The 24,291-nt window shown below is 34.2% G+C and overlaps 1 long non-coding RNA gene and 1 other non-coding gene across 2 annotated transcripts in view; both read left to right on the top strand.

Annotated features, from left to right (window-relative positions):
• The first annotated feature begins 1,195 nt into the window (after positions 1-1,195).
• On the top strand, positions 1,196-1,328 carry LOC119260029 (small nucleolar RNA SNORA41). The gene has a single exon (XR_005128669.1). It is a non-coding gene; the product is annotated as a small nucleolar RNA SNORA41 (small nucleolar RNA).
• Positions 1,329-9,172: 7,844 nt separating this feature from the next.
• The window catches only part of LOC119259741 (uncharacterized), a 159,473-nt gene continuing 144,354 nt past the window's right edge, over positions 9,173-24,291 (top strand). The window contains exons 1-2 of the long non-coding RNA XR_005128543.2: positions 9,173-9,193; positions 9,709-9,763. This is a non-coding gene — a long non-coding RNA (uncharacterized LOC119259741). The remainder of the gene's footprint in view (positions 9,194-9,708; positions 9,764-24,291) is intronic.

Consider the following 24,291-nt stretch of genomic DNA (forward strand, 5'->3'; position numbering starts at 1 on the left):
GTCATTTTCATCAGCCTCAACAACAATCAGATCTATTAGATTCTATACATAAAATCTTTTCAAAATTATATTTCTCATCCTTACCTAATTCTTTGTGATCAAAAATAGGTTCGAGATTTTCAGCAGTCTTTTCACTTTAACCATATTTTAAAAATACAGGGCTTTCATTTATGTAAATATTTTACCATGTACTTAAGATGTACTAAATTTGTATTTTGGGAAAATAAAAGACTTTTTAGACATTTTTTTAAAGTAAATGTTCAGGAGTAATATAAAGAAAATTAAAGGTACATCACAGAAAGAATTATTCAGTAAGAACCCAAATAATTCAGTTCAACTTTGTCTTCACTCTCAGTATTTAAATCCATAAGAAGTTCATTCTTGAAAAAACATATTTCAAATCAAAAGTAAGTAAAAAAATGTTTTAAAATGTCCACATTTGAAAGAAGTTCAAAGTTTTAGACAATTATCTGTGTGCATTGATGCCAGACTTGTTGCCAGCATTCTAAGGAAAAAGTAAAAACAGGCCTCAGGATTCTCTGTTGCCTCTTATAGCACCAATAGGCCATGAATTAATATTTCTCAAGGTCCCCAACAATTTGACTTATTACTTAAAACACTTGTAAGTTGTCTTATTTTAGTTGTTGTTTGTGTTTATAAATCTTAGTAGGTTCTGAAACAAATGATTCTGCTATCTTGTTAGGAAGTATTTTTACACCTGACTTGGAGAAAGTCATTTGTCCCAAGTATTTTGACATTCTTATTCCTGGGGCAAACTTTAACAGACATTTCAGGCAAGGCTTGATTATAAAACAATCTACAAGCTATTAGTTGTAGTTATATTAAACCTGTAGCAATCAATCCCAGTGCCTGGGTCAACCAATTGAGGTAGAAGGAGTGAATTGCCTGAAACTACGGATTATTGGAAATCTTGCTGATAGGAAAGGAGGAAAATGAATGCTCATCTTCTCAACAGTTACTAGAAGGAGAATCTCTCATGCTAATTTATTTTGCTCTGGCTTTGTAAAATGAATCAGCTCTTTTCTCTGATATGTCTTAAACTGCTTCAGAGAAAGTAACTGACAAACATCAGTGTGTAATTTTTTTAAAACATTCTAAATTAAAAGAATATTTTGCTTCTATTCTCTCTCATACCTTGTGCTAAAACATTTTATTCATTAAGATCAGCATTGAGTTCTATAACTACTGGTCTGCAACTGTTCTGATGGTAGCAATTGGGGCATTCCTCTATAGGAAAGAAATGGGTACCAGATTAAATACCTCTTTCTTAGCAAAACAGAAAGTGGACTTATCTGTAACAACCAAAGTGTGTTCTATTGTTTGGCTAAGGAGAAGGTCCATTTCAAAACAAATTATGGTGTGTTAAGTGTCTTGGCCTAGGTTGGAAATATCAAGTTGAATAAAGGAAAGAGTAGACCAACACTCAGTATCTTTTCTTTTCACATTGCAGTTGAAGAGACTTTGTTGATAGCCACCTTTCCCAGAAAGTGTAGAGCCATTCCCCACAGTGAACCTGCTGCTGGATTTTCAGGTACTGGTCAGATCAGCTTGGTCTCTCCTCTGCCATCACTCTGCTGCCTCTCCAGAATTGAAGAGGCAGAGGTGTCTCTCTTAGCAATCCTTATCCTAGCCACCCTCAGGAAGGCATTTATAACATTTTTCATGAGTCTCATAAAAGGCAAATCTATTGAATTTGATACATGTGTAATTTATTTTTAGTACCTTGTTTGTTTTTTTAAAATATTTATTTATTTGTTTATTTATTTATTTATTTATTTATACAAGCACTGGATACAATCAGAAGCGCGGGAGGGTGAGAGAATTCACCAGAGCCAGAGCAGGGAACAGAACAGACAGACTGACGAAATACACTACTGAGGGGAGCAGCAGGCACGGCAGGAGAGGTCTGTGCGCTATATGGGACCCTCTCCGATGTCCGGGGATTGAACCGGTGCTGCAGAGCCTGCGAGCAGTTTCACAGCCCAGTCCTCAACCACTGCACCACCAGGGGAGGCCCTACATGTATAATTTTTGTGCAATTTTAACAGTATTACATGTATATACAGATAAAAATAATTGGTAAATTAGTACATTTCCCAACAAATATATACCATTCTGAATTCATTTATGAAATCTGGCATTTTAGATACTTTTCCATGGGATTAATATTTTTTTTCATTTTCATGTATCACTTGGTAGATTTCAAGATGTCAAGTCAGTTCCTATGACTCTCCATAGTGACACTTGGCATTGTATTCAATGAGACCACTCTTCAATAATTATAATAACAATCATTGCAATAATGATTTGGTCAGTGTCCCATTTGGAGAATAGGTGGTTTATAGAAAAGTGGTGTTTGATCAGAGTTTAATAAATGAACTATTTACAATGGTGCGAGATGATTTTAGGAAATTAATGAAGCATCTAGAGAGAACCACAGCAGGAAGCCACTACCGCCTGTAGCCTAAGTTGTTTAGAGGAGGGTGAGATTGCTGACTGAACAAAGTTGGAATCTGTGAAGTAGAAGAAGGACTACCTGATTGGACACCAGAATTTTCTTTTGGTACCCAGAGGTAGTTCCTGGCAACCTAATAGGAAGGGACCTAGGAAAAGAAATACTTCTCTCATTCTCCTTTCTTCTGTTGTTGACCTTCATTGTCTGACTCCAACTTATGCCAGAAGAAACCAATTGATATTATCTAATAATAAGGAAGGAAGAAAAATAGGTTAGCTCTTCAGAGAATAAGATGAGAATACTCAGCAATAATATTTAGTGAGCACCTGCATGCCTGTTTCATTTAAATATTATAACTCTTTATCATCTTACTTGTTGAAAATTTGAAAAATGTCAGCTTTCTAGAAGTACATAGCTGGTAAGAGGTAGAACTGGAATTAAGATTTATATTTATGTAATTCTAATACCTATGTTTTTTTAAATTATGCTGTGTCCTAGGTAAGCAAGCAATCAAATATCTTACAAAATCCTCAATATTTTCTTTGCAAATTAAGTACATATATATCCTCAGAGTCAATCAATGATAAATTCATATTAAAAACACGTTGAAAATTAATGGCAACCACTAGTTATAGCAAGGCACTGATCTGACACTGTCTACTATCTTTTTAATTTATAAAAGGTGTCAGGTTATCTCTTCCACTTTCATTGAACAAGGAAGAGGCTCCAGGATTCCCTCAGTCCAATCCCTCCCTCCAATACAGGTAGATAAGCTGGGAATGAGCCAGCCTCTGTCCACGGCTACTCCCACTGGGAATGGAAGGAATATACTGAGATGTCCTACTCCCAAACCCAGAGGAGGGCTCTTGAGACCCCCTGATCAAGACTGAAAAGCCAACTCCACAGATATTGTGAAAGCATACAAGTAGTCTGTTTATTGATTAGTCAAAGGAAAGAGTTTTGGAGTGACCTCTCTGAGCATGAGAGAAACTCTGTGTGGTGCTGGTGTCGGGGATATATATAGGTATTAGAACTGGGATTTAAGAGCAAATGAATTAAATTTTATTGACTGAGAAAGCAAAGGTAAAGAGAAATAATTTAAAACATTTAAGAATAAATGAAGGATAAGCCATGAAGTTCACATAGTTAAATGGGGGAATTATAAACCAATATAATCTACTTACTTGTTCTGTAGAAAATATATAGAGCTGAAATCAAGAAAACTGTATTGTCAAACTAAATATGCTACAAATTACTACTTCCTATAAGAACTGATCTATCATTGACTTCAATGGACTGTGATGTGCTCTGATGTTAAATTGTCAAAATAATATTTTAGAACCTCACAGGGTTTTATGAAGATTAAATAGTAAAGAGATTTTTAAATGTAGAAAAAGTAATAAAATTATAAGGAAGTTATTAAGAATTATTGATTATACTTATTATTGCCTTGTTCTTCCTTTGATTTGTTTATTTTCTCACGATAAAACATTTATTTTTTTCAAAAAATGTAGACTTCAGTGGAGTACTGAGTATGAGAGAGAGAGAGGAAGAGAGAAAGAGGAAGGAGAGTTATTTCTAGGTTCTAGCATATAACACAAATTTATTACCTAATTTATTTATTATTGAAAATGTATTATTAAATTGAATGAGCAAAGCACATACATTGGTATTGGTGGAGGCAACCATAAGTCACATTCTTACAGGTTACATATATTTAATGCAACTATTTATTTATTATGCATAAGAAATGAATAACTTATTTAGTAATTGCCAAATCATACATTTTCTAAAATGCATAGCATCTTCTTAGGGAAAGACATTTACCAAATTTTCATGTGTACTTATTCATATTACAAGGAAAATTCAGAGAAAATATGTGTAATAACCTTGTACCTTCCTTTACAAAGGGTGACTTTAAAGGCTAGCTTCCTTTTCATGATATTATTTAGTACACACATTTAAAAATTTTTGGATGTCTTGCATATGCAATAAAATGTACTCAAATGCAAAATAAAAATTTAATATATATATCATTACAAGACTAGTGTTCATTTATAAGATAAAAATATTTGTTTCTTTTTGTTTTCCCTTTAGTTGGGGCCCAAGGGAAAGTTACCATCTCACAAATGGCTAAACATGTTTGATAAAGCCACAAGATGTTTGTTTATAGCATTTTAGTTGTGCCTTTTGGGATTCATCAGTTGACACTTGACCAGAAAAATTAACACAACCCTTTCACAAAGTCAGTAATCTGAAACCAAAAGTGAAAAAATCCTTTACTTTCAGAAATGTCAGCATTTCTAGGGATATGAAATAATTTATAGCTAAATTTGATGGTCTGGTATAATATAAATTAGAGGGACAGGGTGATATGTCATCTCTATTAAATATTTTATCTCTGCTAGTCTTTACTCACAGAATATAAAGCTGCAACATACACTACCTGAGGGAATAGATTACTGTTTAGTCTTTGGCATTTAGGCAAGAGATTAGACTGCTTTTGGGGATAGTATTTTAGAGAAAGGTATTTTCTCAAATTTCTCTCAAATTTTCAAAGAAGTATTAGAAGTTCTGGACTTCTTTTTTCCTGTCATTGGAATAATTGGACTTGGTTTAGGGTCACTGAATCCCATTCTCTCACTCATTTAATACCTGTATATAGAACATACCTTATACAGTGGCAACCACTTGTCATAGCAGGACAATGACAATGGATTCAAATACATTTAAATAGCATGTTTATTTAAATAGCATGTCTTCCCTATCTTGCTTTCTGTCTTTGTCATAAAATCTTATAGTTCATTTTTTTTTTTACTTCTATAGACTGTTAAGTACTATAAAACCTTTTCTTACTATCTCTGAAACTTCCAAAAAGAACAATTAAAACATACATGTGTGCTTTCGTAAGTGGAAAGTAAATGACTCACAAGAAGTAATCAAATTTCCTTGTTACCTTTTGTATTTACCTGGTAGGTATGGTACTATGCACAAATGAAGATCTCAGAAATACCCACTGGTGTTTTGCAAATATAAGGTAGTTATACTTAAGAAACAATGTAGTAACTCTATCCAAATAAGGGCAATACTTTTTCTTTTTTTTTAATTTTAATAATGTTTTAAAAGATTTTTATTTATTTATACAAGAACTGGGGTACAGGCCAGATGCACGGGAGGGTGAGAGGATTCACCAGAGTGGGGAACAGAACAGGCAGACTGACGAAATACACTGCTGAGGGGAGCAGTGGGTGAAACAGGAGAGGTCTGCCTCGCTATGTGGGACCCTCCCCGTCCTGCCTTGATCGAACCGGCGCTGCAGAGGCTGCGGACAGTTTTACAGTGCTGCGCTCAACCGCCTGCGCCACGAGGGGAGGCCTACGATACTTTTTCTAACAAGAACATTTAATTTACAGTGACAATGAAGGCAAAAGGAATCTCTCCTTATACAGTCCTCCCCAAACTGACTTTCCTGATTCATTCATTCATTTTTGCAAGCATAATTGGGTAAGCATAAACATTGCCACCTCTGCTTTATACAGCCAGGTGCTGGAGACTTAAAGAGAACCTGCCCTTTAGAGACACTTATTTATAAACAGTGAGTTATACCCCATAAATATATGAAAGTAGGATATATGTGACAGTTGAAGAGAGATAGAATAAACATATTATGGGCAGTTATAAGTTGCAAATATTTCCTCTAGACAGGAAAATGAGCAAGGGGATAAACACATTTTAGGAAGAAGTAATAAAGTAAGAGGAGGACACAAGGTGAAAAAAAAAAAGGAGAAGGAAAAAATAGAGGGATATGGCTTTAAATTTTAGGACTTGGCTTCACTATTAGCTCTGAATATGTTGTTTAACAAGATATGGCTTGAATCTGGCCACCCTTGAAAAGCTATTTTCTTTCCTTCACAACTGCTGGATGGGATGTTACTTTGTTTTGCATCGCCAGAGGGGAAAATCAAGTACAATTTAATTTAATAAGTCTTTATTAGGAGCTTACAATCGGCAGCACTCCATTAGGGTTGCTAAACACATAAGCTAAGGAATAAGACTAACACAGTGACAGCTCCGACAGGCTAGAAACGAAAGAAGGTTCGGTCAGGAGCAAACACTGATTATTCCTGGACAAGCGTTTATACTCCTCTAAACCACTGATAGTTTACTCAGGAAAAATACAGTCATATCAATATATTATTTTAGCATTGTGTAATGCATATGTATGTTTCCATCTAGTACACACAGTTACTCTGTTACATTTTATCTCAACTAATATGTTTGGTTTCTCCCTGAAGCTGAATTTAACTCTAGGTATCATTAAGGAGAAGTAACTACGCCAGGTTGACTCTATCAGCATTTTTGCTCTTCAAGGAGGTCATCCAAATGGCTCCTTATGATCGTGCATTTCAAACTTTCTGTGTAATGGATTCTTGCATAGTGATACTAACAACACAGGTTCTTCGTTCTGAATTCTCATTCAACAGGCCTTAATAAAGGAGTCCGGAGATTCTGGAGTCCAGAGATTTTGCTGAAGGTGGTCTGCAGACCAAAATTTGAGAAGCACAGTTTAATAAACTCTTTAATTGGCATCACAACCAATAAAGTAGCCATAGAGGACAAAATAAAATCAAATTATTTATCTCCTTTACCCTAAGGAAAAAATAACAGACTTCTCTCTATATTGCCTCTAACACTTAGGTATTCAAAGATGTTGAGGTGTCAGTAATGATGAAAAAGGAATTCACGGAATACTGAGTGATGATGGGGCTAATCAGGTTTATCTGAAGAAAAAGATTGTTATGGTTACTTAGTAATGTCTGCAACAAATGGCTGAAGTGGACTTAGTGGAGTCAAATTCCTGTGTGTTCCTGACTCCTGGTTCTGTTTGTATTCTTTTATTCATTGTTAACCTGTGGCTTCTGTTTTAGTCTAAGATTTGGCAATTATTTCTTTTGTTCTGTTTTTCCTCTGTACCTACAGCATGTTTGCTCTTCATGCAGTAATGCTCCACCTTCCAACCAGGTGGTTCAGCTTCTCCCTGATGGAGACACAACATGTTTGTAAAAAGATTCCCATCTCGTGCAATAGCCCACTTTACTCATGGCAGAGCTCCTTCTCCTCACTGACCTGCAAAACATTATACCCAAACCTGTGCCTGTCTTTGAAAAATCTTCCCCAAATTTAAAAGCCCTGACTCAGTCTTTCTTTTCTCCCTATACTAACTCTAATTCTACCTCAAGGCCTAAATCAGTTGTCATTATTGTCCCGTTTCCTACAGCATAATGTAAATTATTTACATTCAAAACAACTTAAAGACCCTTTTACCTATACTGTAATAGTACAGTAGCAAGAATATAATAAGCTATATCTAATGGGAAAACAAAGTTAAAAATTATTGGTAACAGTATATTAAAATGTTACCTGATTTCTTAGTTGAAAGTAGTTTATATCTGTAGGGTAAGGAAAAATGTCAGGCTTTTCTGCCCTCCCGCCATCAGGATAGATGATGGATCCTTGCGGTCCTGAATGCATGCTTGATGGCGGGCACCTGGAGTAGGGTGTGGGCATAGGTAGATGGGATTCACCTGGGCTGAGACTGGGCTTTTAAGAGCGTCGTCACAGGGACGCCAGCAGAAGCTGAGAGAGAAGCAGAGCCATGAGAAGAGCAGAGAGAAGCAGAGAGAAGGCCGAAGAGCCCAGATAGAGTGAAGACGTGCTGGGGGCTGGGAGGCCTGCCAGCCTCCCGGCCCCCCAGCATCCCTGCCTGCTGTGTACCGGGCAAATCCCAATAAAAGCCTGCAAAAAGCCACTGAGGACTCTGACTTCTCCTTTACCCAGTCTGCTGGATCATTGAAAACCTGCACTGTGTCCTGTCCTGCCCTTTACAATATCATTGCTTGAACACAGTTTAATCATCACCAAAAGTTCAGTTTACAAATAATTTAATCTGAAACAGTATTTTGTTCATTTTTAATCCTATTGTAATGTAAAATTTCATATTATGTATGTGTGTACATCTATAGACTTATACATTATATACACATATATATCAGATGAAAATTGGGACTTTAGCAAGTGGCAGCATTGTCATTCCTACTCTTTGCTAAATATATTGTACCTTTAGAAAGAAAAGTTGTTGAGGGTCAGGATGGGGGAGAGATAGGGAGAGAAGAAATATAGTTTAGTTTATGTCTAGACCAACAAGACTAACGAGACAATTTAGGGTACCTATTTAGAAGTTTAGTTTGATGTATGTACAATCTGTATTATCTTTATCCCTTTGTAACAAAATTAAAAATAAAGGGTTTGCAAATGTTTGCACTGAAAACATAACATAGGGACAAAAGGAAGTTCTTTATTCTCTGCCCACCCCTAAAATCAAAGGATCCATTGAATGAAGATTCAGACTGTGGGATGCTCCAGGGCACACCTTGGAAAAGGGGGACCTTTTTACTTGTCAGAGCTGATCACTAGGGGTGACTGGTGGAGGTCACAGAAAGGACATGCCCTATGGATGACCTTTCAGCTTTACCTCCTGGAGCCACTGAAAGGAAGCACCTTTCAGTAATTTGTTATTGAGATCATCTGGATGGTATACTTGACTGAATCTTGTTAAGGCCTCTCTGTATAAACACTTCAGATTCTGACTGGCTGGCGTGAAGATGGATGCATCTGCTGCTGCTGCCTCTGCTGCCACCGCCACCTATGACTATCCTTGTATGTATAATTCCTACTTCATGAAAACCACCACCTACCAAAAATAAATTATGACTTGCCTGTTAGGATTTAATTGTCCTTTCATCCAAGATTCACTTTGGAACCCCTGATTCATTGTGACATTTTACAGAGTTCTTTTTTTTTTTTAATTGTGTATATTCACACTTGGGTTTCTGATATCACTGAACTTATCACTTAAAGACCTTTGTAATAGTCTTTCAAAATTAATGAATCAAATGCTTGTGAGCACATGGATTTCTGAAGCACATTTTTTAAAAGGCCAGGCTTTAAAAGTCAAGGATGATAAGAAAGAGGATCAACTAAGTGCTATAGCTGATAATCCAACTCACTCCTCAGTGCTTCTGAATTTAAAATTAGAAGTGTTTCACTACACCTGAATTACTTGAATTACTTTGGCTCAGATAAGTAATTCCAATAGATCGACCTTAGAGATAATCTTCTAACTTTAAATTTAGATTCACTGAAATATCTGTTCTCAAAATATCATTTTACAGGTTAAGGTGTTGTCCTATGAAGATCTAAGGAACTTTCAGACGGGAAGCAAATCAGGTATGCTACATTGCATGCATAATATAAGCTTGACTCACTTTTCAGCATTTCATATTTTTATGCAGTTATCACTTAAAATATAATTCATGGAACACTATTATATTTGGATAACTCTGAAAAGAAATGGTAGAAATCATAACACTACAATTATTGTAGTGTTATGCAATTATTGTAGTGTTATGCTGGTGGAGTAAATATGTTAGCTTGGTACAGAACATGCAAAAAGAAAAAAAAAGAAAAAACAAAAAGCTAACACTGAAAAATAAGAAGAGAGCTTCCACAAAACAAGAGATGGAAGGAGTAATACTAAGACTGAGGTAACTTCATTGCTAACACAATTCCTCTTAATACAGTGAAACAAATGACAAATCAGATAACTAGAGAGGACTTCATACTCATTTCCACCCTCCAATGACTTGTCAAATTTGCATAAGTAAAAGCCATAATTAATGCACATGACCACAGTTTTCCTTAGGGATTATATAATGCCAAAAACTATTAGAGATGTTACAAGTTAATATTTGAAGACATCCCTGTAGTATCCATGGATAAGACACAAAAGCTGTGAAACAATGTAAAAAAATATATGGACCAGCAAGTCAAAAAGACAGGGGTAAAATGGACATATAGCACAGTCTCCTACAATTTGTAAAATCTAGCATTAAACTATTTAGAAGGCTACAATTTTTAAAAATTATATTGAACAAAATTCTATTCTCAAAATGATCAGTTAGGAAAACATTAAATGACCTTAATTAACACAGCTTTACAAGTAGGTAACAGCATCTGGTACAATATGGATGTTATGCAGATTTGATTGTTTCAGTTTATACCTAAGCGAAGTAAAACCAGGGAATTTTCTCTGGTCCGCCACACATTTTTATTCTTCATAGACTTTTGGAAACCCATAATTTTCAGAAAGTTCTATACCCATTTCACACCTGCATAACCAGCCCTGACCACCACAGAGTCAAATGTAACCTCAGTTTTCCTTCATTTGGTAACATTTTTTTTTTTTTTTAAATAACAATCTGCTTTCCAAAGTGGACTCTGTTCCATTTCTCAATTGAGGGTCATTTTTGTGAACTGTGTCAAGTGTATTAATTTGAAAATCTAATTTTTGCTGTTGATCAATCATGGACTAATGGGTCATATGTGAAAATAGATCTTCTTAAGAACAACTGGTATATCTAGGCTTGATCTAATCTGAAAAATTGAATTCATAGCTGACAATACTAGATTACCATGCTAAAGTAATAAGATAATTAGTAAGTTTTTCAAAAAACCTTTCAAGTGAGAGGTAAAACAGAACACAGTAAAATAGAATGGATTCAAACCTCCTGCCTCAACTTTGAACTACAACGTGTTCTTAGGTATATGATTTGGGAAATTGTTAATAAAATACAAGAAACTTTGAGGTGAAGACAAAAATCTAGTTAGATGGTTTGGAAGAACTCTATTCACATGGATGTGAAGTCCATTTACCAGGAAGCCATATTGAACCTAATCTTTCCATCTCTCAAATGCTTAATTAAGGCAATTTATACTTAAACATTTATGTCTCCACTTCTAGGATTCATGATGGTCAATGCCTACTAATAATTTTATTCCAATGTCACATACTTGACTATGAAGATTTTTAGTAAGAAAATTATCTGAACTTTTATTACCTGAAAATTATTTCCTGAAAATTATTTCTATAAATAATTTTTACTTTCATCCAAGAGGTGCAGCAAAACCAAGCATCACCTACAGATCAGTGACTCAAAATTTGCTTCCACAGAGGTGAATAAAATGCAATTGGGCAACTAAAAGTAATGAAAAGAAAAAAAAATACAATACTAATGAAGTGATATATTTCCATTATTAGCTGGAACATTAAAAATAATTGAGGACCTTAGCTGGTGAATATTTTACTCAATAAGTTTTAGAATTGATGAAATGGAGTCTTAGATCACATTTTATAAGACATTTTCTATAGTCATAGAAAAGAAGTCATTAATAATAAATTCTAAGGGGCCTCCCTGGTGGCGCAGCGGTTGAGCGCTGGGTTGCGAATCTGCCCTCAGCCTCTGCAGTGCCTGTTTGATCCCAGGCCACCAGGCGAGGGTCTCACATGGCGCACAGACTTCTCCTGCCGCCCGCTGCTCCCCTCAGTAGTGTACTTCGGTCCTTCTGCGTGTTCTACTCCCCGCTCTTGCTCCGGTGAATTGTCACACCCTCCCGCGCTTCTGACTGTACCCAGTGCTTGTATAAAAATATAAATCTTTAAAAAAAATAAATTCTAAGCAAATACACACAAAATATTTCTTTGAAGGATATAAAGGGATTTGAAAAAGTAAAGTACAAAAATTTTAGAAAATCAAGTGAATGTAAATGCCACACTTCGTGCTTAAATTAAGACTTTAAAGTGAAAACTGCAACTTTATGTAACCACCTCACTGTATGTGGAAGCAATATTTAACAATATAGTAACAAAATAACTTATTTATAGTAATTGAAAATGTAAGGAATTTTAAGCTAAATTGTACTTTACATTTTAAAAATGTTTAAAAATTTTGTTTTGACTAAATCCACGGTTTTTGTACATAGTATAATTTCACTAATTAAATTTCATCTTGATTTAAAAAAAAATCCCATGCAATAGATGATTCTGCTGAGCTTTGTTGGCATAGTATTTTCTTAATGGCCAGACCCTGTTAAAACTTCCTAATAGCAGTAATTTCTGCAATAGTGGGAATTAAACTTTTAAAAGTGTATGCCACTAATATCACTAACTGGGAAAGACTGCATCTTGAAAATCTTAAGTTTAAATCAATGGTAGCAATATATTTGTTTTTATGATTGAAAACAATTTGTAGCTTCTGTATGATTCACAATGAAAAATATGTGTATAGTTCAGTCTAGAAATTTCACATGGTGAACATTTTTAAAATATGCCTCATCTTCAAATTAAAATTGTAATTATTATTTTCAGAGGCAGTCAGGAAGGACAAGAGAATATTATCCATTGCTTTCTTCACTTGTCACTAATAAGCATTATGCTTTCATAATTTAAAAAGGCCCGAGGAGAGTACAATAAAATATATTATTTCATTTTGAAGTGAAAGTAAAACCATCTCATTAAGAAAATCATGTTATTATGACTAGATAACAACTGTGCCTATATAACTTTATTGAGAGCAAAGGCTATCTATAATAGACACAAAGTAAGTGCATTACTAAAGTGATGAATTTTTCTGTCATACATTTTTAATTAAAGCCAATGTCACTGAAATAGGTATTTTTTTTCAAGTCTTCCACTAAGAGTATAAAAAGTTCTTGTATAAAGAATCACATAAAGAGATGAGGAAAATAATGATTATATATAATATGCTAAAAAGGTGATTCCTAGTAAAATATTTTTGTTGCCAAATACATCTGTCCATGAATGGGCTTAAAAATTTTGATTTAAAGAATTTTTAATTTTATCTTTAGATAAAATCTCTTGTCTTTTAAAAGACTTTTGCATATTTGTTATATCATTAAGAGTAATGTAAGAATTCTAAGAAATTTTCCTATTATAAAAATTATAAAAGAGAATGATCTTCAACTTCATCAATTTTTTCCTAAATTAATGAGAAAAGATAAATCTAATTTACTTTCAGGCACTTAAATTTTACCTATATACAAATGTTTGTTCCTTCCCCCAGTTTATTAAGGCATAGTTGATAAAATTGTAAGATATTTAAAGTGCACAATGTGATAATTTGAGCGTCTACATTGCCTTTTTTTCCTCAGTAACTTTGGATTAGTGTTTTCAACTATATTCACCATTTTATACATAAGATTTTTCAGACCTTGTTCATCTTATAACTGAAAGTTTGTACCTTTTACTACCATCTTCCCATTTTTCCTACCCTAAATCTCTGATATTTTTATACTCTTTGAGGTTTACTTTGCTTTTAATTTTACAAAATACCAACAGTATTTGCCTTTCTCTATCTGGTTTACATTTTCCAAATTTGTATATTCAGGTTAGATTTCTTTTTATCTCACATTTCAAGCCAGCTGCTTTTCCATTACTTATGCCCTCTTCTTTTTTATTTTTATTATTTTTAAATTTTATATATTTTACATCATTTTTCATTTTTATATATTTTACATCATTTTTCATTTTTCAATTCATGAAAATGTATGCATTTTCATCTTGGTTATATTCCCCATACAATTCCCAGGACCCCTTGTTTTGATCCTACTCCTCCTCCCCCCACCACCCCATAGTGTGTCTCTATACACTATGGACTATTACTCAGCAATCAAAAAGATAAACTCATGCCATTTGCAGCAACGTGGATGGAGCTGGAAGGGATTATGCTCAGCAAAATAAGCCAGAAAGAAAAAGAGAAATACCAGATGGTCTCACTCATAGCAGGAATTTAGAAAACCTAAATAAGGGACCAGGAAAAAGACAATTATAATAAAGTAAAAATCAATCAACAAGCAACTATTTATACCGTTTTCATCCCATAAACAGACTATGTAAAGCAACATACATCAACTCCCTTCCATCCTGAGTTTGTATTCCTGATCTCCCTTTTTGTTAATGTGTTTAACATTTTCTCATTTGCTCCTGTACAAAGCTTAAGTTATATTTATTTCTTTTATATCTCCTATAAATGATCCATTGTCATAATTTAATTATTCTATAAAGTGTTCTTCATTCTTGTTCTTCTTTGTAGTTTCATTGCCAATAGTATATTACTACTTCATTACTGAGCTATTACAGATTTTTTTTGAATGGGTCTCCTCTGCTAGTTTCCTGATGTCTGTTTGACCCCCTCTGATTAATTTTAGAAAGCAGTACTAGATAAGTAGTTGCAACCAAGTTACTACACTAGCGAAAATGTCTCTCAATTTTCTAGGCCTATAGCCTACAGAATATAAATATAATACTAACTACTTTGAGTGGATTAAAGATTTCTTTGACTAGGTCCTTATTATGTTTTCAACAAAAACTAATGAATCAATTACTCTCAAATAGTTTTATATCATTTTATATCCATGAATGTATGTCAGTTCTTTCTTTTTCGTCTCTGCCTGTTAAACCCTCCATATCTTTTAAACCCTTATTTTTCCATATCCACCACAGGTCTGAAAGTCTTATGTATAAAAGGGTGACCACTTTTATTCTGATTCACCAATTTTCCCTGTAGTGTCCAATTATTTTAGAATTTTAAAACCTGCAGAATAAAAAATTCTGAGTTCATATTAGCATATTATCTTTTACCACAATGATCAGTTGGAGGTGGGCATAGTATTTGAGTTTTTATTGTATTCCCAGTACCATTTAATATCATACTTTGGATCTTATAGACATTTCCCCCTCCTCAATCTCTGCTTCAGGGATTGTTGTAACTAACGATGACTCGGCTAAAAGAAATTAATATCAGAAACTCTTATTACTGTTAAAGATAAAGGATAAGGTTCTGCTACTATTAAAATTAAGTCAGAGACAGAGATGGGCCTCCCCTGGTGGTGCAGCGGTTGAGCGCTGGGCTGAGAGGCTGCCTGCAGCCTCTGCAACACCAGTTTGTTCCCCCGCCACCGGCGAGGGTCCCACAAAAAAAAAAAAAAAAAAATTAGAGATCAATGGATACCTGAATATTGTTCCATCAAATATGCTTTCCTATAAAGTATTTCATGTTAAAATAAGAACTATAAAATCTTTCCTAAAAAGTCGTAACAAGTTTAAGTTATTAAGTATGAGAAAGTCTTCTAGTCTCCTTCCCTAATCAAATTTTATTATCTATAATGGTACTTTCAGAGATACTCTAAAGAAAAATAGTGGAAAACTATTCAGAAAAGGCCTTGAGCTCATTTACCCCTCTACTACATTGAATCAACAAAATACAAAGTCTCAAAGATTCAAGAGTCTTTATCTCAATGTATCTCATGATGTTATGATAGAAATTATATTGGAAAAATAATATAAAGCAGGCATGCTCCCAGGAGTGTTTTTGTATCAGACTATTTAGATTAATTACAAATCCTTGTGAGTAGAGACAGAATAAGAAAGCATACTCAAATAGTTTGGCTAAAGAGTTAAGGTGTTAAGATGAGAACAATGGATTTCATTTTTCTTAACACACATCATGAGTGTCTATTTCCTAATAAATGGAATAGGTTGTACAACTATTTTATGTTGATTCTAAAATGTGCATTTTATTTCAAATGGTACATTTGTAAGTCAAGGTATGTTTTATAAGGTGTGTTTATTTTTTGTATGGACATAATTATTTTTTCTATAAATGTGACTTTTAGTGCTATGGCATACTCTAAAATGGTCTAATCTTAGAATGTAGGAAAGGCAATATTATGTATTGATGTAATATGCAGAGCATATTCAACACAATGAAAAATATAAACTAATCTCCTTTTATAAACACAGATCCTCAAATAATGTCATTTGATTCACTATTGTTTCATTATAAAGTTGATTATAAGATGAACACAAATACCTTAAAATATTATTTAAGGATCTCATTTCCTTACACTTGTTTTACTTAAAGTTGTAGTTTTCAAGAGTCTATTGTTGGTATTAAATGAGGATTTACTTTATAATTTATGGGAATGTGCATATATACTAACAATTGAAAATTTCCAGGATTGATTTCCATTTCCTTATCCAATAAATAACAGCTTTATTTTAAAAATTACAACCTCAACTATAAATTACTGGATTTTTTTTTTAGCAGACATTTATAGGCAACCCTATCTACCATTGAGATGAAGTGGTTAAGGAAGAATATTAACATATTGAGAATGGTTGTTTACATATTTCTGGAGTTGTAGAGTAGTAGTAGTAGTGTTACTAGATTCTTTTTTTTTTTTTGTGCGTGTGTATGTGTAGAAAATAAGTTGCTTGTCAGAAGTGGGGTAGAAATTAATTTTGAGGAGTCATTGTGGATCATTAGATTTCCTTGTGGAATTCTGTAAAAAAGAATATGTGTTAAAATTAAATGAAAATTAGGTTATCTCATTTGATGTGAAGGAGGAGCACAAAGTCACCAAATGTGGGTAGTTGATGTATACACTAAGTTTTGCAAAACAGTGGCAACATACTAGTTACTTACATAAAATGGATAATGCCTTTTAAAGGGATCTTAAAAAGATGCCTATTAAAATATGAAATGATAGCTGAAGTTCAAATTAAAATATTTGTTTCAAAGCTACACAAAATGTTATAGTGTGCAAAAAGGGAAAGACCATCAACAAGTGAGTTGTAAGATGTAACAAAAATACAGGATGCCAGTTATGTGAATTTCATATTTAGGAAATAACTTTTAGAAAAAAAAATCAATAATACAGGACATATCTGAAACCTGATAGAAAGAACTTTTCTCATTATAAATGGAAACTACAACACATACATTAATTTCTCCAGCATTGCAAATAGTGTCAAAAATAGCAACAGGCACACAGGCCAATCAAATTTCTTAGGAACTAAGATTAATTAACTTGCACATGTTAAGTTTTACTCACATGATCTACTAAAAAACCCTAATGGTAGAGAAGTTTCAAGAACTCTAAGTCTGTGGAGCATTCATTGCTTCAAGTCACCTACCTTAAATTATAAAATTCTTTGAAGTTTCCTTTTTAAACTAGATAGTGAATTTCATATCTAGTTTTATGTTAGGGTAAAAGTAATTTTTTTTAAACTGAATAAAACGTATGCCCTAGCCAGAAGCCTCATTTTTATCCTGAACTTCTCTGCTCTGACACACTTGCAAGGGTATATGTACTCCAATTAGTGAATTGATGGTATAATTGCATTAACACAAGACTGGAATTCTGCCTAGAATAGCTCATTGTTTGTTCCATCTGGGAGCAAATTTTGTTGATTTTTCTGTACTTTCATATCCTTAGTCTTAATCATACTCGTAAATATTTACCATGTTGGTTATTGCCTGGATATCTATAAAACCATCATGACAGTTATTCTGCATTTAGTCTTTTAGTGCTGCAAGCCAACCTATATTGTGCAACCAGAAATATTTTTATAAACAGAAGATGTATTACTGCATTACTTCCAAGCTTAAAGTACTTTAGTTTTTCTTTGTTTTCAAGTCCATGCTTCTTCGTTGAATTACAAGTTCCATCATGATCAGAACATAGTTCTTTCAGTTTTTCCTCAACTCTTCATTTAAGTTACATTTGCTTGTCTCTCAACCTGTCTTTTCTGTATGAATTCTTCCTTATTCCCATAAAAATGACTTCCGTTTTGCATCTCCTGTGGCCTCATATCTTCTCTTGGAGCTATTTTTATTTACCCTGTTCTATAATTACTAAAATACCAGTCTTTCCTTGATTAGACCCAAAAATCTTCAAAGCAGAATTTTGTCTTTTAATTCAATATATGCCTAGTATAGTGCCTGGACCATTGTAATCACTCAATAAATTCTTGTGAGATGAATGTATGAATGAACAACCTGTGTTCTAATTCTAAACTTAATTGTAACTGGTAATCATCTTTAGGAAAATATTCAATATATCTGGATCTTTGTTTGAGTAAAAAAAGAAAAGAAAAGAAAATGGAACCAAGGATAGTCGATGAAGTCTTTTTTATTCTAATATTATTTCAGCTACATTTAAGTTTGCTACTCCTATTTTTCTAAAGCATTGAATTCTTTTGAAATATAAATTTAATCAAGTAATATTTATCATGCATTTGCTACCCCCATGGCAGTTCCAAAAGTACAATGAGAAGACATGAATGACATATCACTGCTCAGGTAGCATAATGATCAAGGACAAGGATCATTTATCATGCTTCAACTAGGGCCTGAATTATGATGAAAATGCATTGAGACTCACTTCTGCTGATTTCATTAAAATATAGTCCTATCCTTATGTGGCAGGCATTTCAGTTCAGACTCCCCACTGGCAACTTTATAATATTAAAGGACAACAAAATTAGTCATGAATGATGAAAATAAAGTTACAAATAATAGAATACCTGAAGGTGAAATATGTTAATTATTTTGTTTTTAAGTAAATAAAATCAGTTGCAGGCATCAATTTGTTTTAATTGATAAAGGGTTATTATGCATTTGTATTTATCAGATAGTTACTATGCCCCAGAGAATATTATCCAAATAGCTTTTGTCACTAAATGGATGTAGTCACCAAAAAAGCCATATCAAGGCAGTGTCATCAGGGCTCTTACTCATCCAATAGCACTAAACCAAAATAGAGCTCATGTCTTTCACTCATTTAAACTTTATATAACTATGAAGGTCCAACTGTGTGACATGTATTTTCTAAAATACCAGATATACTACAACAAATAGGATTCCAGCTCAGACATTAGCAGCTGCCAGTCTAGATTAATCCATGGAAAGCTAACAAAATTAGCAACTATAAATGACTAGTTTATTGAATCCATGAGAAGTAACTTTTCCTGAAATATGAAAAATATTTTAAAATGTCCCTTTCATGAAAATATTTCACTGGAGTCTTTTCGGGTTTCTAAGAACTGACAAAATGCAAAAAAAGATTTTCAAGTGCTTTTGAACTTTTATCAAGTCTTTCTCCCCTTTGAGAATCTAATGAAAAATCATGAACTCTGAAGAAAAATGCAGATTGCATAAATAAAAGCATTTTTGCACTCAAGCTGCGCTTTGTACCAGTGGGTATAGATAAGCTCAATCTGTTTCAATAGAGTAAGCAGTGGTTTAATGGTAGCAGTTCTGTACAGAGTTAAAATTTCTAAAATATAAAAACAATTATGACTGATGCTGAATCCATAGAGCTGGAGGGATAAGTATGTAAATTGACTCTGGGTTAAACTAATTCACAACAATTAGTGGAAGAATGTAATAGAGTAGGTGTTTTTAAAAAAGATTTAAAAAATTGCATGTACGTTATTAAGAGGCAATTATTTTTACAAGGTATATATTGACCACTGTAACTCTTATGACACTTTGTAAAAAGATTAAAATAGAGAAATAGCTACACCTGCAATCTCTATGCCTAAGTGTCACATTCCCATAGCAACTCTCGTTAGTCTAGGCATTGACATATTTTTGTTAATATGCTGTTATTTAAATATTTAATTTATATTAAGACCTGTTAAAAATTTTGAAACATCACTGAAATTTTCTGTGTGCCAACCTTACTTTATTCTATCTTTCTCTGGAATGTCCTGGAGAAATCGCAGTTCCAGACTGAAGATCTAGATAACATACAAATTTGCATATGAATTTTTCCAGTATCTCAAGTCATATAGCTTCTCTATTCATTCACCCAAGCTTTATAGTCAACATCTTCTGATAGATTAGGAGTCTTCTACGGAAGGAACTGACTCACATTCATCAACGTTGTTTCGCCTATAAGTGCTTGTTGAGGATAAAAGCACTTGTGTTGCTTTGTTGAGTCAAAAAAAACAAAACAAAACTAATGGCTTTCCTCTTCTAAGTATCAGTAGTTGTTGAGGATATGTACCCTTTGGTCTAAGAAGTGATCAGCAAAGTAGCCTTGATTACCTTGTTCACCATTGAAAACCAAACACTGGTCGTGGTACCTGATACATTGCAGGTGATCGATAAGTAATTGCTCAATAGATAGTGTGCAAATTAAATCAAAGGAGAATAAAGGCCACCTAAGATAGACATCACTCAAAACAAACTTTGTGTGTCTTAAGCAAGACTTTTATTTTAGTCCACAGATTTCTACAGTAATTTTGTTATCCTGTAGAATAGGTGCAAGATGTAGGAAGTCCAGTACTTAGTCCTTAATGTCAGTCACTACCAAGCAGAAGAAAAGAGAAGTTATAGCAAAATGAAAAGGGTGATGAAAAGGAAGTTCAATGTCTTAAGTGCATAGGCCATGCAAATATCATAGATTAAAAGTTAAGAAAGATCTTCTAAAGAAAATATTCAAATTGAGATTTAGACTGGGAAGAAAAATAGGGCCGATGGTGAAGAGTGTTCTCAGAAAACGAAGTTTTCTTTAAGGATCAATAGTGAAAAGAGCAGAGAATTCCAAAAATAGATGAGCAGGGGCCTCCCTGGTGGTGCAAGGGGTTAAGTCTCAGCACTGTGAAGTTACTGGCAGCCACTGCAGCATGAGTTCAGTAGATGCCTGTTCTGCTCCCCACTCTCTCTGGTGAATCTTCTCACCACCATCCTTCCCTCAACCCTGCACCTCTGGCATACGTCCCAGCTCTTGTATGCATAAATAATTTTTTTTAACTTTTTTTTAAGATTTATTTTTATTTATACAAGAGCTGGGATACAAGCCAGATGCACAGGAGGGTGAGAGGCTCCACCAGAGACAGAGCAGGGAACAGAACAGGCAGACTGATGAAATACACTGCTGAGGGGAGCAGCAGGCAAGCCAGGAGAGGTCTGTTCGCCATGTGGGTTGCTCCGAGGCCGGCGGGGATCAAACCAGGCACTGCAGAGCTGCGGACAGCTTCATAACGCTGTGCTCAACTGCCTGCGCCACCAGGGAGGCCCTTTTTTTTTTTTTTTTTTTTTTTTTTTTTTAATAGAGGAGCATTTGTAATCACAGACACCAACACACACTGGGCCCTGTAAATTATATATTCCAGTTTCTCCCAGCCATCTTTCTCTCTCCTCCTTGCTGTCTTTACAGAAATGTCAGTTTATTAGCAGGGTCTTTTCTTACCACCCTGTCCCCTGTACTTCCTATTTCCCTTCTCTGCTTCCACAGCATCTAAAAAGCTATATATTATGCTCACTTCTCAGTGTCTCTCTTTTTCCAATAAATTGAGAGTACTTTGAAGGCAGGGACTTTTGTCTAGACTAGACTGACTGGATGAAGAAATGAATGAAGCCAGAGTCTGCTGCATTCAGAATTCATCCCCCTTTGAATCCACAGATTAGCCTTCCAGACATTTAAAAAATGCAAACCTTTTAAGGTCACTCACTTATTTAAACCTTTCTCTGTCTTTCTACCACATGAAAGATAAGGTCTTAACTAAAACTCTTGTGCTAATGTCTGTAAATCACTTCAGGCTCCCTTAGAAACCTAAGCTCAGGGAACTTTCCACTTTGCTCTCCTGCACCAACAATGTAGATATATTTTTTCAGTTTCTATAGCAAATTTTCTTCCTACTTCTTGACCTTTTTTTTTTAAAGATTTATTTATTCATGCATACAAGAACTGGGGTACAGACCAGAGGTCTGGAGTGTGAGAGGATTCACCAGAGACAGAGTAGGGAGCAGAACAGGCAGGAAGACAGAAGTACACTGCTGAGGGGAGCAGCAGGCGAGTCACGAGAGGTCTGCTGAACCATGTGGGTAGCTCCCTGGCCAGGGATTGAATTCGTGCTTCAGTGGCTGTGGAGAGCTTCACAGGTTGCGTCTTAACCCCTTGCGCCACCAGGGAGGCCCCTTCTTGACCTTTCTTAAAGGAATGTTCTGTCTTCTGTCCTCTTCTGAAACAGTTCCTCCACCTTCACAATTTCATAGATGTAATTCGGGTTTCAGAACTCCACTTAGAACCAGTTGGAAAAAGAAGCGGAGATTTAGAACCCATACACAGGCATGTTTATTAGAGGTTGCTAAGATTTTGCCAAAGATATTTTACAATCTCAAAAGCAGTGTTTCTTCAAGGACTTCTACATGTCTAGTCAGATTTATTATTTTCTACTTTATTTTTTTCTGGGATTGTTATAAATAATAGCTGTGTTTAAAATTACCTTTTCTAATTGCTTATCTTTCTTGTTTTGCTGTTATTAGTGGTGGAAATTTACTCAAGTACCAAGTATTTATCTTTGTTTAACATCACTGTGAGCTTACTATTGCCACTCTTAACAAAGTATTGCAAATATCTCAAAATAAAACAACACAGTTTTATTATCTGACAGTTTTGGAAGTAAGCAGTCATAGATGAGTCTTGGTAGATGAAAATCAAAGTCTGGGCAGGATCACATTCCTTTCTCAAAGCTCTACTTTTGATTGCCATTTCCATTTTTTGGAAGACACCTCTATTTCTTGGCTCATAATCCTTTCTTTCTTTTTAAAATATAATGGCAGAGGGTCAGTTTCTCCATAGACTACCTCTCTGCTTCTGTACCTTCTGTTCAGGCCTCTGCTTTTATGGAGTTATGTGATTACATTGGTTCTACATGGATAGAAAGGTTTTTAAAATATGTTATTTTCTGGCTTGAAATTTACATGTTTGTTCTATTTTGGCAATTACAACTAACATGTGATCAATACTTCATTTTACACATTCCAAATTAATTTATTAGAGATGCTAAAATACAATCTTTGCCTATTTCTGTTTTAACTCAATAATGTATTTTTCTTTTATACCTCAAATATTCTCCATCATAATTACTACTGTATTTATAACAAATAATATTTAAATTTGCTCAATTCTTTTGATCACTACTTCTTGGAGTTCACTTTATCATGCACAGTTTAATTTTATTCTTCCTAAAAGTATATATTTCATCTCCCACATTGAGGTTCTGGTAAAGTTTCAATCCATGCCTAAAAACATCCATATTCAACTTACGCTATTAAATGTCTTAATTTTAGGCAATGGCTCTTTTGTATATATTTTCATCTGGTTTCTGCCATTGCTTTTAATAGCTTGATATCTGTGTGAGTATTCATTATTGTAACTAAGTTTTTCATTGCATTTAGAACTTATCTTTATAGCACTCACTCGTAAGTTGATTTGGAGAATATAAGTCTTTTGAATTCTGAAGAATATTCTGTTAATTTCTCTTTTGAACTCTTCTTATGCTTACTAAAAGGTGTGATCTTTCCATCAAGATAAATAGATCAATGGAACAAAATAAAGAGTCTAGTAATAGACTCCCATTTTATTTGATTTCCCATTTTGTAAATATTAGTAAACATAACCAATCTCAATTATTAAAAATTATCTTCTATATTTTCAATATTTCTTTTACTTGGCATTATTTGCAGTCTCCTCAAATTAATTATATCTTCAATTTTTGTAATATAATTATATCAATATTGATAAATTGTGGCAGATATACAAATAATTATGCACACTGTGTATAGGAAGATGGAAACTCTCTTTACTATCTTCCAATTTTTTTTAAAGATTTATTTATGCATACAAGAATTGGGGTACAGGCCAGAGGTGAGGGGCATGAGAGGATTCACCAGAGACAGACTGGGGAACAGAACAGGAGGATTGACTGAAATACACTGCTGAGGGGAGCAGTGGGCAAGGCAGGAGAGGTCCTTGCACCATGTGGGTTAGCTCCCTGGCCGGGATAGAACTTGTGCTGAGGACAGTGTGATAGTGCTGAGACTTAGCCCCTTTCTTCTCCAGGGAGGCCCCTATCTACAGAATTTTTATGAAACTAAAACTTTTCTCAAATTTAAGATGTTTATTTCCAAAGCATCTAAAAGAAGCGCATTAAAGGAAAGGCAGATAAATATTTTACTTTTTTATAACTTCTGTTTCACAATCAAGCCTGCCCCCTGCATATATTTCTTTATTTCCCAACTTCCTGTGGGCTCCACCCAATG

This window comes from Talpa occidentalis, unplaced genomic scaffold (genome assembly GCF_014898055.3).
Source record: "Talpa occidentalis isolate TD23 unplaced genomic scaffold, MPIMG_talOcc4v2.1 talOcc4.5, whole genome shotgun sequence".
NCBI classification, from domain to species: Eukaryota; Metazoa; Chordata; class Mammalia; order Eulipotyphla; family Talpidae; genus Talpa; species Talpa occidentalis.